The following is a 12,923-nucleotide window of genomic DNA, read 5'->3' as shown; positions in this document are numbered from 1 at the left end:
GAATAAAAATGCATTGCCCTTGCCATTTAAGATTAGCAATGCAAGGATTATTTTTTTATATTTATGTTTTCCTCCCACTTTATTCACAGATTTGTTATTTCTTCCCAATTTACTACAAAAATAAAAGAGCCTGGTTAAATAACAGAGCTAGGAAGGCAAAATTACGTGAGTCCACATTAGTCAAAATCTGGCTTTCACACTAAGCTGGGTGGTTAGGAGGTCCAATGTTTTACAGAGGATTGACGATTTTTATTTGCTGCAGGCCCCAATCCTGTTCCTGTTTATTTTTAAACACAGCCAGGCATTTACCAGTTAAACCCATACTGGAAAAGGCTCAGAGTGCCACTTTACTGTCAAAGGAAAAGAATTAAGGCCACATATTGGAGACTGATTAGTACTGGAGCAAGATAAAAATTGGTGTGACTGCGAAGTCAGGAAGAAGTCTTCAGGACACAGCTGAAGCATAGTATCAGGTTCTGTGGAACTTGAGGCTCACAGGTGAAGTGAATATAGTCAATCCGACTCTCTTCTGGGCAAGCCAAGTCAGGTCGTAGCTCAGTGGTAGAGCATCTGCTTTGCATGCAGAAGGTCCCAGTTTCAATCCCTGGCATCTCCAGGTAGGGCTGGGAATGTCTCCTGTCTGAAATCCTTGAGAGCCACTGCCAGTCAGCATAGATAATACTAAACTGGATGGACTAATGGTCTTACTCAGTATAAAGCAGCTTTCCATGTTCCTATGTCATGTCTCTTTAAGCACAGGTCAAGGAAGTCAGAAGTGTAGACAGCTCTTGGCAGATCCTGCTGGCTGAAGTTCTGGGTCCTATTGCAGCTATAGATGAATGTTGTCTTTGCGGGGAGCTGAAGCAATCTAAAATATTAGATTGGCTGCCAAGGCCAATAGTTGTCCCTACCTTCCTGGAGGAGCTGCCTCTATTTATAATGGGCCTTTGCCTGATATTGTATCCATTGGCTTCTGCAAGGTTGAAGAGATGGAGGTGCTGGATGGAGGTGGTTGGGAATCATCTCCTGAGTCCAAAGACAAGGGTAGAGCTATGTCCTCCAGCAGGGAGGGAATGTGAGAATACTGAAGGTGTTCTCAGTGGACCAGCCTATCCCTCATCCTCTGAATTTCTTTTGGGATATTATGGGCTCCTGGAGTAGGGGGCCATCACATAGAAGTCATTGTGTAGGGGAAACATAGCTATACATTCTTCAATCTGTTCATGTTATTCAGAAAACACCTTTAGCATACCAAACTGGCAATTAGGTTGTTTAGAACCAGTATGTATACATGTGTCCTCCACACAGATGAAGCATACAGGTCACACACAACCTTCTATTTCCTCTTGTCCTTTTTAAAATAAAGTTTAAGGATGTTTTACTCTAGTTCCTATTTGTTCTCTGTAATAAAGTCTTGAGATTTATGTCAGTTCCCCAGTGCTATTTTGCTCACATTTTTAAAGGATTTTTTTTTAAAAAAAATTGTGCCATTTCCTTTTCCTAAGCAAAACCTTGCTATTGTCCATGGATGTGATTATTATTATTAATGTCATTATTAATGTTGTTGTTATTTTTTTTATGTGGGTGGGGTATATTTTTTGTACCTGCTACATTCTGTAGTTTCTAAGAGTTATATCACTTAATATGTGTGATTAGCTCCTGGCTTATTTTATCAGATTTTGGGGTTGTCTCAAATGCTAGTGATACTCAGAGAAGACCTGTTGAGATGATTAGACATGATGAGCAAAAAGTTTACAACTTGTATGCCACCTTAGGCTCCTTTTGGAAAGAAAGGTGGGATATAAATGTAAAAATAAATAAATACAAACTTAGCTCTGTTAATTTGAATGGGTCTACCCTGAGTAGAACTTAGTTGGATATAACCATTTGTACCTCGAATTAAAATTTATTACTTTTTAAGCTTTATAATGGGGCCCCACTCTTGAAAAACAAGAAGATACATCACCAAACTGCTGTGAGCTGTTAATACCAACATTTTGTCAACTAAAAATATTTGTGTTGGGAGTCTGCATGCACAATTTGTTTTTCTTGCTTCCTTGAGCGCCTTTGATTTGTTCCAGGTGAAAATATTTTCTTTTTTCTCCCCTGTAGCACATGGTGCTTTTAAAAAATTGAAATGAGAAACTTTTCCACTTTAGCACTGTCCATTAATCAAAAAATGCACAAAGCTAAGAATTTCTGCTCATTATCAAATGTAGTTACATCAGTGGCCATATAGTTTCCACCTTAAAAAAATGGAATGTGTGAATCGATTGAATATTGCTGAACCAAGCTGTCCATTAATTCAGTGATGGGTATCTATTTTGTATTCATGGTCTACAATTAATGGGAGATTTAGCAGTTTGCTCTCTGAAGTTACTTGGAATCTACCTTCAACCTTACTCGGGTAGTCAAGATGTGCCCTCCATATGTTATTAGACTACAACTTCCACCATTCCTGATGCTGGCTATGCAACATCTGGAGGGCACCACATTGGCTAATGCTGCCCTTTATAGAGGACTCAGGCTGGTTTGTACAGCCTAAGAATGGTAGAGTGTGCAACTCCCTGGACAGCTTTATATTTGGGTTATGGTCAGAGACTTTGATATATTGTATTGATATTGGCTCTGGGACTAGCAGTGCCTGCATGTTTGTACCAAGCATACTTGGTCTGACTATATGTCAACAAACATTGTTACAAAGGCACTGCAAATCTCAAGTGCTCTCTAAATTGTTTCTGATTTTCTCTGCTGTCAAGGGAGCACATAAATGTTTGGAAAGTGTAGCACCATGCAGTGTGTGTACCATAGATGAATTCTATAGCCTTGCCTGAGTGTCAAGAGCAGAAACTAAACTATTAAGGAAATACTGCCTTCCGGTAACAGGTCAAAATTGACCGGTGAATATAATAGGATAAAACTATTATCTATTGGATTTCTGTATAGTTAATGATACAATTCAAGAGTGTGAGCAAAATGTTACTCACTTTTGTGGTATGATATCCAGTCATCTGAAAGCTATGGCACATCACACCTCTTATGTTCATCACTTGATCATTATTGCAACAATAACCCAGGCAGAACGTGCATAGCAGTATGGTGTGCATAACTAGGTTATGGCCTAGATAACTCCCATTAATTATCTACTGTCTTTCAGGAGAAGGAAGAATTACCACTTATCCAACAAAGAATCTAAGAAAACAGTATCCATATTCACCCAGTTCTGGAAGATTCCAACTATGCCGAATAGTGCTGTTGCACATGCTCAGAAAAATTAAATATGGCAGCACATACATTGGTTTAACTTTTCTATGCAGATCATTCCAAGTGAATTGGATATTTGGTCATTCAGGCCAAAGGGTGTTTTCCCATCACTGGTTCCACTAAAGGTATTTATTATGAACCCCTGTATTCTAATGTAGCTTAACAGTGCAACCTAGAACGTCTGGGGATTTTGGACTCCTGTTGTGAAGACGAATAAACATATTTCCTTGTTGAATAAACATTTTTGAAGTTAATCCTTTTTTCACAAAGGCTAACTAGCCAGAACCAGCTAACTCTTTTGACATGCAAATAACGTATTATTATGTAGGTGGAACTAGCCTCAGTAATATTCTGGTTGACTACGGGCATCACGGAAACCTAGCAGATTTCATGACTCGTCCAAACAACTGCTTTTATGAAGGAAGCTGGCTTTTACTTGTCTCAGATTCCCCCCAAAACCTGAGAGACTTCACCCTCAGTTTTTATATTTCTGGAAACATCTCTGTTCAGGAGACCAAAGATTTTCTCTCTCAGAATCTCTCTTCTGCAAGGAAGCCTGCACCTGCTCTCAAACCAAAGACTCTACTCAGTCAGGTAATATGTAACCAAGTGCGATTGACTTCATTGATTTTGGTTTCCCTTTCCCTCTAATAAAATCCCTTTGTATTTTGACATTTGACTTTATTGGTTTTCAAAGGCAGTTCTCCAGAATTTCTCGCTAAAACGCTTCCTCCAACTACATAAGCTGTACTTTTATATTTAAGATAGTTCCCACCCTTCTGTACAATTTGATGTTTGGGGAAGCAAATCTAAAGCTTACCTTGTTATTTTTTTCCTAGAGCTGGGCTGGAGGGGTCAAGGATATTAGGATTCAGAAACTCCAAGTTAGATGGACATGGCAGAAGGTTCTTTTTTGGGGGGGGGATATACAAAAAAGGTCTTGGCCAAGGAAGAATCTCCCTTCTAAAAGAACACCTCCCCTAATATCAAGCTTCTCGGGCCCCACAATAAGAAAGGGAGGCCTTGGCAATGGTGGAGGCTGGTTGGTGCTGATTTGTGACAGGACCTTTTTGGTTGTGGTTCCCCATTTGCTGGTGAGGTGTGTCTGCTCCTTCATTATTTATTTATGTATTTATTAAAGCATTTCTGTAGCACCATATCATGAATTATCGGTGTGGTATACACTGTTAAAACATAAAACACCATTCAGATGATAAAAATACAGATAAAGATTAAGGTGACTGGCTAATCAAAACTAAAAATTAAACGGCTGCAAAGGCCTGACTGCATAAAAAGGTGTTCAAGAGATGCCTGAAAGTCTAAAGCAGGAATGCCTGGCGAATCTCTGCTGGAAATGTTCCACAGCATGGGACTAATGACGCTAAATGTCTGACTTTAGTGGAGGCCGGTTGGGCTTCTGTAGTACAAGGAACAACTAGCAGTGCTCCTCCAGATGATCTCAGTGATTGGACTGAGATATAAGGGCTCAGGCGGTCCTTAAAGTATCCTGGATCCAAGTTGTTCAGGGCTTTGTATAACATTCAGGGGAGATGTAAAAACATTCCTGTTTACCTAGGCATTTGACGGCCAAATGATGCTGTTCCCAGCAACCTTGAAATTGTTAACTGTGATGATATGTGACTTTTAAAATGCTTTTTAGTGTTCACAATGTTTTAAAATGTACTTAATACTTAGAAATGTTTTGAATAAGTTTCTATTTTATTTTAATCGCATTGTTTTACTACTTTGTTGTTTGCTTCCCTCCATAGTAAATAAATAACTAAATAAACACCTGAGGGTGAGGGAGCTCATTCTGGGGTCATTTGGTTCTCTGTTAAAAGAAAAAGGTATTTGAGACAAACATCAATAATTACAAGACTTGCTTCCTCAGTGATTACTGGCAACAAAGTAGTTAACAATGCTAGCATTTACTACTGGTACCCCTGACATTTACAGATGAATGAGAGTAATTCATGACTCAGTCCTATTCTCTCTCTCTTCCAGGCTCAAGGCAACATTATGAACAGCACAGAGCCCTGGCAACTGAATGATGTTTTTTGGGGGAGGGGGTAAAGCTAAGTGGAACAGGTTCAGAGGAGGGTAACAAAGATAATCAGGGGACTGGAAACAAAGCCCTATGAGGAGAGACTGAAAGAACTGGGCATGTTTAGCCTGGAGAAGATAAGACTGAGGGGAGATATGATAGCACTCTTCAAGTACATGAAAGGTTGTCACATAGAGGAGAGCTGGGATCTCTTCTCGATCGTCCCAGAGTGCAGGACACGGAATAATGGGCTCAATTTGGAGGAAGCCAGATTTCGACTGGACATCAGGAAAAACTTCGTAACTCTTAGAGCCATATGACAATGGAACCAATTACCTAGAGAGGTAGTGGGCTCTCTGACACTGGAGATATTCAAGAGGCAGCTGCACAGCCATCTGTCGGGAATGCTTTGATTTGGATTCCTGCACTTCCAGCCCCTTCCAACTCTACTATTCTATGATTTTATTTTTTCCCCTGAGAAAACTGTGCTATTTAACATATGTGAATTTGTATCAATTTTATCAGTTCAATGTAATCATGTGGCCACTTAATTTGTTTAGGAAATCTATATTCTACTGCTCATTACAACTACCCCAGAGCTAGTGGTACATTTTCATTGGAGAGCATGCACTCCAAGTTGTGCCATGTTTCTGGACCCCAACTGTAGTACAAAACCTAAAGCCAGCAGATTGAGTTAGACAGAAACCACATTTTAATACCTTGACCACACTTAAGGGTGAGTTTTTTGTTTCCTAGAATGGCCCAAAAATGAAAGATGGGCCACAGTGGTATTTCGGCCAATCCTCATTCAAGTTCACACTAAGCTTGTGAGGTCAGAGCAATCGAATGTAATTCTCATGATGTTTGTGTACCTAAGAGTCCAATACTATATGTTTACTCAGAAGCCCCACTGAGTTCAATGGACTTACTCCCATCAAAGGGGGATTGCAGCTTGGATTACAGAATAAATGAGCATCTCAAAACACATAAGCCTTGCAGTACTCTAACCATCACCTTGCCATTTCTGAGGCAGTTCCTTTGCTCATCTACCATGGCAACATCTTGCCATGCTTTCTCCCCATCCCAGGAATTTCAGTGGTCAATAGATGCCATCTCATAAGTTTTCCACTTCCTGTCATCTTAAAACAAGAATGGGAAACCTGTAGCCTTCCAGGTGTTGTTGGACTTCCATCATACCCAAGCAGCAAGACCAGAGGTCAAGGATTATGTGAGTTGTAGTCCAGCAATATTTGGAGGGCCCCATCTTTAAAGGACCATAAGAAATAGGCATTTTGCCTGTTTTAATAGATATCTGTTCTCTTGCTTTTATTAACTCTTCCTAGACATGTCCCTGTCCTGGAATCCTGTTGCCAATAGTTATCCATTCTCTAGCCTATTTTTCTTTAGAAAAAGGACTGTGAATCCGCACAACATTTTACATTTTTGAGTACCTGTCATAAATTACTAGTTTTCATTGTCTGTATGCTAAGCATCTTGTGAACTCAAGATGGTTATTTTTGTTTCTAATAATTGCCTCATAAGTTCTTCAGATCACTTCTGTAACCACGTCATCAAAATTTATTTTGCAAATAGGGAATTGAATTAAAAACCTATATAATAAACATAGTATGTAAGAGGCAATAGTGTCTTTTTAGTGTAAAGTAAATAGTGTAAACTTTTATCTTTTATCTCTGATGTCCTTTTTTGTGTGCATTTATTATGATTTGTGTTCATAGTGGCATCAGGATGGTTACATGTAATCCCACTTTCAGTACTGTGTGTGTCTGCAATAGTTTTAGGGCAGATAATTTTGCTTCCAATCAGTGCATGCCCCATAGTTTCCTGCTAAAATCCTGTAAATTTTCATACCACAAATGTTCAGGGAGTGGACAAGTTTGTTCTGCTATAGCACGAAAGTACCCCTTCAGACGGCAATAATGTGATAACCCGGGGAAGCATTGCAGAACAATGATTAGAACCAAATAATATATGGACAGTCCGGTATAAATCCCCAACTAATGCATTGTTATTGGGTCAATAACATGTTGCTGAAGACTCCCCTACCCCCCCAAAAAACTACACCAGTCTGAAGGAGTCCCTAGAGAAGTATCTACTCTTAACTTTTGTTGATCTGGAGAGGTTTGCTGCCAGTCTCCATCTGTGATGGAATTGGTTTTTAACATGTTTTTACAGTGTTTTTCTAAAAGATGTTTTGTTTTAATATATATATTAAAGTCTATTTTTAAGATGTTTTAGGGTGCCTTCTGGGAGGATGGTGGGATATAGAGTGTTTTTAGTGTTTTTGTTTGCTGTCCCGGGCTCCTTCTGGGAGGAAGGGCAGGATTATAATAATAACAATAACAATAAAAAACAACAACAACAACAACAATAATAAATATCTGCTCAAAAGAGCAAATGTGGTTGCTAGCTAGTACATATTAATACTCCTCCTCCTGACGCTATGATTATTACATGTGGGAGCCATAACAAAATGTTGCACTGATCCCCTGACCTCTACATAACCTCTCGCTACCTTACCTGTCACTTTCTGTTCCCCACATCTCACTCTGTTTCTGGCTTTCTCTTCCTCGCTTCCTGCTGCACCTCCCATTTTCTTCCTCTCTACTCTCCCCTTGGCCTCTGTTCTTGTCTCCTCTATGCCCGGTCTTCTAACTCATCTTTGCTTATGCCCTTTCTCTCCTTACCTTCTTCTTGCCCCTCTTGGCTGCACAAATATAGCCAAGAGCTGGCACAAGTGGCTTTTGAAAGCCTGTTGTGTGAGCTCTGCTTATAACAGAAGGAAGTTATCGTGGCAGAGTGAATCAGGCGTGTGCATCATGTATGTACAGTTGTCTACTAACCGGGGGTTGGGGGGATTTCCTTTTCAGAGAGATCTGGCTTTATTTTATGTTATTGTACTTGTGTATATCTTAGGGTTTATTTATTCAAAATATTAACAACCCACCCTTTATCACAAGGGTACATTCCGAATGATTGCTCCATTAATAAAACAAGGAACGAATAAAGCAACAAACAAACCATCTTGATACCATATTTTGTAATTCTATTTTGTACACCACTTGGGTATTTGATGAAATGACTTTTGAAATAAATACATAAATTTAAAAATAAACCGGAAAGCCAAAGTGGCTGATTTACCATGTTATTCCACTGCAGAGTTAACCATTCATAAATGTCTGAGAAAATAACCTGGTGCCAAAACAAAGCCAAGAGGGAAAGCTGCACCAGAGCTGGGGCGCAGCAATGGAGAAAGCCGTCTCCTGCCTTACTGTATGCTGTAACTAAATGCAGTTTCACATACATGCAACCTGATGTGATGCATGTTTATTCAGAAGTAAGTCCTATTGGTTTCGGTAAAGATTTATTCCACGTAAGGCTGCAGTTCTAATTCTCTGGTGCTGATGGTTGGGGGAGGGGGTTAGGATGTAGGAGATGCCTAAGCTTTGCCCAAGCAGGCAGTAAGCTACCAATAGTGGTAGCCAGCAGAAAGACCGAAACAAGATGCTTTGGAACTAGGGACAGGGCACCAGAGGCTTTGCATCCATGGGATCCAAAGCACTATGGATCCCCAGGAATCCAGTCTTGGTTCCCTCAGCTGTGCTAGTCCTTTCATGCCTTTCACCTTGGCCAGCAGGAGCTGGCATGGTAGTGGATGTGGCAGAGGATCTACCACTCTGCACCTCCCCAGCCCCTCTTTGGATTGCTCTGTGTGAAATCCAAGGCTTAAATCCTGCACTTATTTACATGGCCTGGGAGTGAAACCTATTGAAATAAGTGGAACTTACTTCTGAATAGATATATACAACATCATGCTGTTAGTCTTTGTGTTGTATGTAAGATGGCAATTTAAACAATCCTAACCTTGTCTGGTCATTCCTGTTGAATTCAATGATGCTTACTTCCAGGTAAGTGGGGTTAGGACTGCAGTCTTATTTCTAGTAATAGCTTAAATGTAAAATATAACCATTTTTCTTTAGTAAGATTATTTTCCTGAAGGCTCCTGGCATAAAAATCCATCTGTCAATAAACAAGTTAAATACATCATATACATTTAATATCTTTAGAAATTCATTTCTATCTTAAATAGCTTTTAAAATGTAAATGTGTATCTGTTTCAAATGGAAAACATTGTTCAGAACTGGAAACATTGGACATTATGGGCTCTTGATAATGCAGGTGTAAATCTTACTTAAAAAAAACACTCCATGATTATTGGCTGACCCCAAGGAAAGAATTATGGATAGATGTTTGCTCTTGAATGGTGACTATTTTATCCAAAGACTTCATAGCTTTTTTAGAGTGTATAAATTATATACTGGAGGATATAAGCACTGGAAAAGTGCATGTTTCTGCTGACATTGTGCCATCTGACAAAGTTTCATTCGGGGTGAGAAAGGAACAAGTACGCTTGTCCATGCATGGAATTCCTGGATACTATTTTTATTTATTTATTTATTTATTTATTTGTTTGTTTATTTATTATTTGATTTAAATCCTGCCCTTCCTCCCAGCAGGAGCCCAGGGCAGTAAACAAAAGCACTAAAAACACTTTAAAACACCATAAAAGCAAATTTTAAAATACATTAAAACAAAACATCTTTAAAACCATTTTTTAAAAACCTTTGAAGACATCTTAAAAAAGAAAAAAGTTTAAAACATAGTTTTAAAAAAAAGGTTTAAAAAACATATTAAAAAGCAATTCCAACACAGACTCAGACAAGCTTGTTGAAAGAGGAAGGTCTTCAATAGGCGCCAAAAAGATAATAGAGATGGCGCCTGTCTAATATTTAAGGGGAGGGAATTCTACAGGGTAGGTGCCGCCACACTAAACGTCCGTATCCTGTGTTGTGCAGAACGGACCTCCTGATAAGATGGTATCTGCAGGAGGCCCTTACCTGCAGAGCACAGTGATCGACTGGGTATATAAGGGATAAGATGGTCTTTCAGGTATCCTGCTCCCAAGCTGTATAAGGTTTTGTACAGCAAAACTAGAACCTTGACCTTGGCCCAGTAGCAACTGAGCAGCCAATGCAGTTCTTTCAGCAGCCGGCTGACATGTTGGTGATACTCTGCCCCAGTGAGCAGTCTCACCGCCGCATTTTGCACCAGCTGCAACTTCTGGACCAACCTCAAGGGCAGCCCCACATAGAGCGCATTACAGTAATCCAACTTGGAGGTTACCAGTGCATGGACAACAGTGGTCAGGCTATCCCAATCCAGAAACGGCCACAGCTGTCTTACCAGCCGAAGCTGGTAAAAGGCACTCCTAGCCACTGAAGTCACCTGGGACTCTAGCAACAAAGATGGATCCATGAGCACCCCCAGACTATGATGTTAAACAGCATGGGAGACAAGATGGTACCCTGCGGCACCCACAGCACAACAGCCAGGGGGCAGAAAGAAAATCACCCAATGCTAGTCTCTGAAAAAGGCCTTGGAGATAGGATCGGAACCACTGTAAAACAGTGCCTCCAATACCCATCTCACCAAGTCGGCGCAGAAAGATACCATGCTTAATTGTATCAAAAGCCATCCATCATCCATCAGGGCAACCAAGGCCGATTCAGTCTCATAACCAGGCCTGAACGCAGACTGGAACAAGTCAAGATAATCTGTTTCATCCAAGAGTACTTGCAATTGCTGCACCACAACCCTCTCAATCACCTTCCCTAAGAAGGGGGTATTTGCAACTGGTCACTAATTGACGCAGACCAATGGGTCCAGGGTGGGCTTTTTCAGGAGTGGTCGGATCACCGCCTCTTTCAGGGTGGCTGGAACCACTCACTCCTGCAATGATGCATTGACCACACTCTGGATCCACTTGGTCAAACCCCCTCGGCAAACTTTAATAAGCCAAGAAGGACAAGGGTCGAGAGGTCACATTGCTGCCTGCATCATCGCAAGCACCTTGTCTGTGTCATCAGGCCACATCAACTGAAACCGTTCCCAAGACGTGGCAGCAGATGTTGCACTGGACACCTCACTGGGGACTACAGTAGATGTGGATGGGGCAAGACTGCAATGGAGGCAAGAACTTTATCCTCAAAGTGCCTTGCAAACAATTCACAGTGGGCCTCGGAAGGGTCTAAAACTTCATTTCCTGGAGCTGATGTCAACAGACCCCTGACAATATGGAAAAGCTCCACTGGACGGCTACTTCAGCATGTGATGGAGACAGAGAAGTGGGCCTTCTTCACCGCCCTCAGCGCCTGTCGGAAGGCAGAGCTGGGGTCCCAATCCCGGGGAGCTGGATCCCGGAGAGTTGGGAGAAGAGTATTCGGATGGATGGCAGAGGGAAGGGGGAGGAACTTCCCCCCTTTGGAGCGAAGACGAAACAGAGGAACTGCCAGTGATAAGGTCGCTTAGCAACGGGGAGCCTGAGCCCTCCCTGGACATTCTCACGCCTCCCCCTCTTTCAGGCTCAGAGCAAGAGGGGGAAGAGGGAGGGCTGCTCACAGCAGAAAAGCAGGGAGGCAGTTTACCATCAGCTCCTCCCCTATCCCCCATCCTGGAATCGGAAACTTCAGAAGAGGAGGGGGTGATGCTTCCCCCCTCACCGCGCACACGCAGACAGCTGAAAAGACAGGAGAGAAGGGGGGGAAGGCGGGCAGTACCTGAGGGGCAGTTAAGGAGGAGCGAAAGATTGCGCGCCTGTTTGGCCCCTTCTTAAAGAACAGGCGGGAAGAAGTCCCTTGCTCTGTCAACTTTCTCCCAATGCCGCAGGACCTGTATCCCTGTATTGCTTCATGAGAAAACGCAGTCTTTGTTTGGACATTACCCTAATAAAACACGAATTAACTACAACCGCTGGTCTGGTTCCTGAGTCACATCCTGGGCCTGACAGCGCCACACAGTAGGCATGGTTATGATGTTTTACTCGTGCTCGATCAGCCTCACAGCATGTCTTTTGCCACTTGCGCTCTAGCCGTTGTCCCGGGGTTAGAGTGAGCAGGCTCAGATCCTCCCAGGACAGATCTTCTTCAGTCCCCCTAGTGCTGCAGCTTTCCCCTTAGATACTAGATAGGCAGATTGAAGGATCACCCACTGGTGTAACTGACAGAGGCCCTGGTCAGCCTTACATGGGCATTGGAGCTACACCTGATGTCTACGTAAGGCAGGATCTTTTTTGGGTCATGGTACCCAGATCAAAGAACTCCCTAGCCCAGGAAGCTCATTTGGTCCCTTCTCTGTTAGTATTTTGATCTCTTTTAAAGACTATGTTACTTGCAGGGGGAGGGGAACCTTCAGTGGACAATAGAGCTTTTGCTTATTTATTTTGTCTGCATTGCTGATCCAGCTTCTGACATTTTATCCTTATTTTTTATTATGTATTTCCTGTTTAATTTTTTTCTTGTATTAATTTCTGGTATCTGTAAGCCACTTTGAAGTTGAATTGAAATACTTCCAATATTTAGGGAGAAATATTAGATAGCCCAGACACATGTGCACACATATTTATTTATTTATTACTTACTTTCCCTCCACCATAAGATCCCATAACAATGAAATATATCATGATAAAACAACTATAAAAGGCTGCTTTCACACATGAGGCTGATTGTGTTAGTTTAACAGATTAAAAAGGTAGTGCTTC

The sequence above is a fragment of the Rhineura floridana genome, chromosome 8 (genome assembly GCF_030035675.1).
Source record: "Rhineura floridana isolate rRhiFlo1 chromosome 8, rRhiFlo1.hap2, whole genome shotgun sequence".
Lineage (NCBI taxonomy): Eukaryota > Metazoa > Chordata > Lepidosauria > Squamata > Rhineuridae > Rhineura > Rhineura floridana.
Note: the sequence above shows the minus strand (reverse complement) of the source record.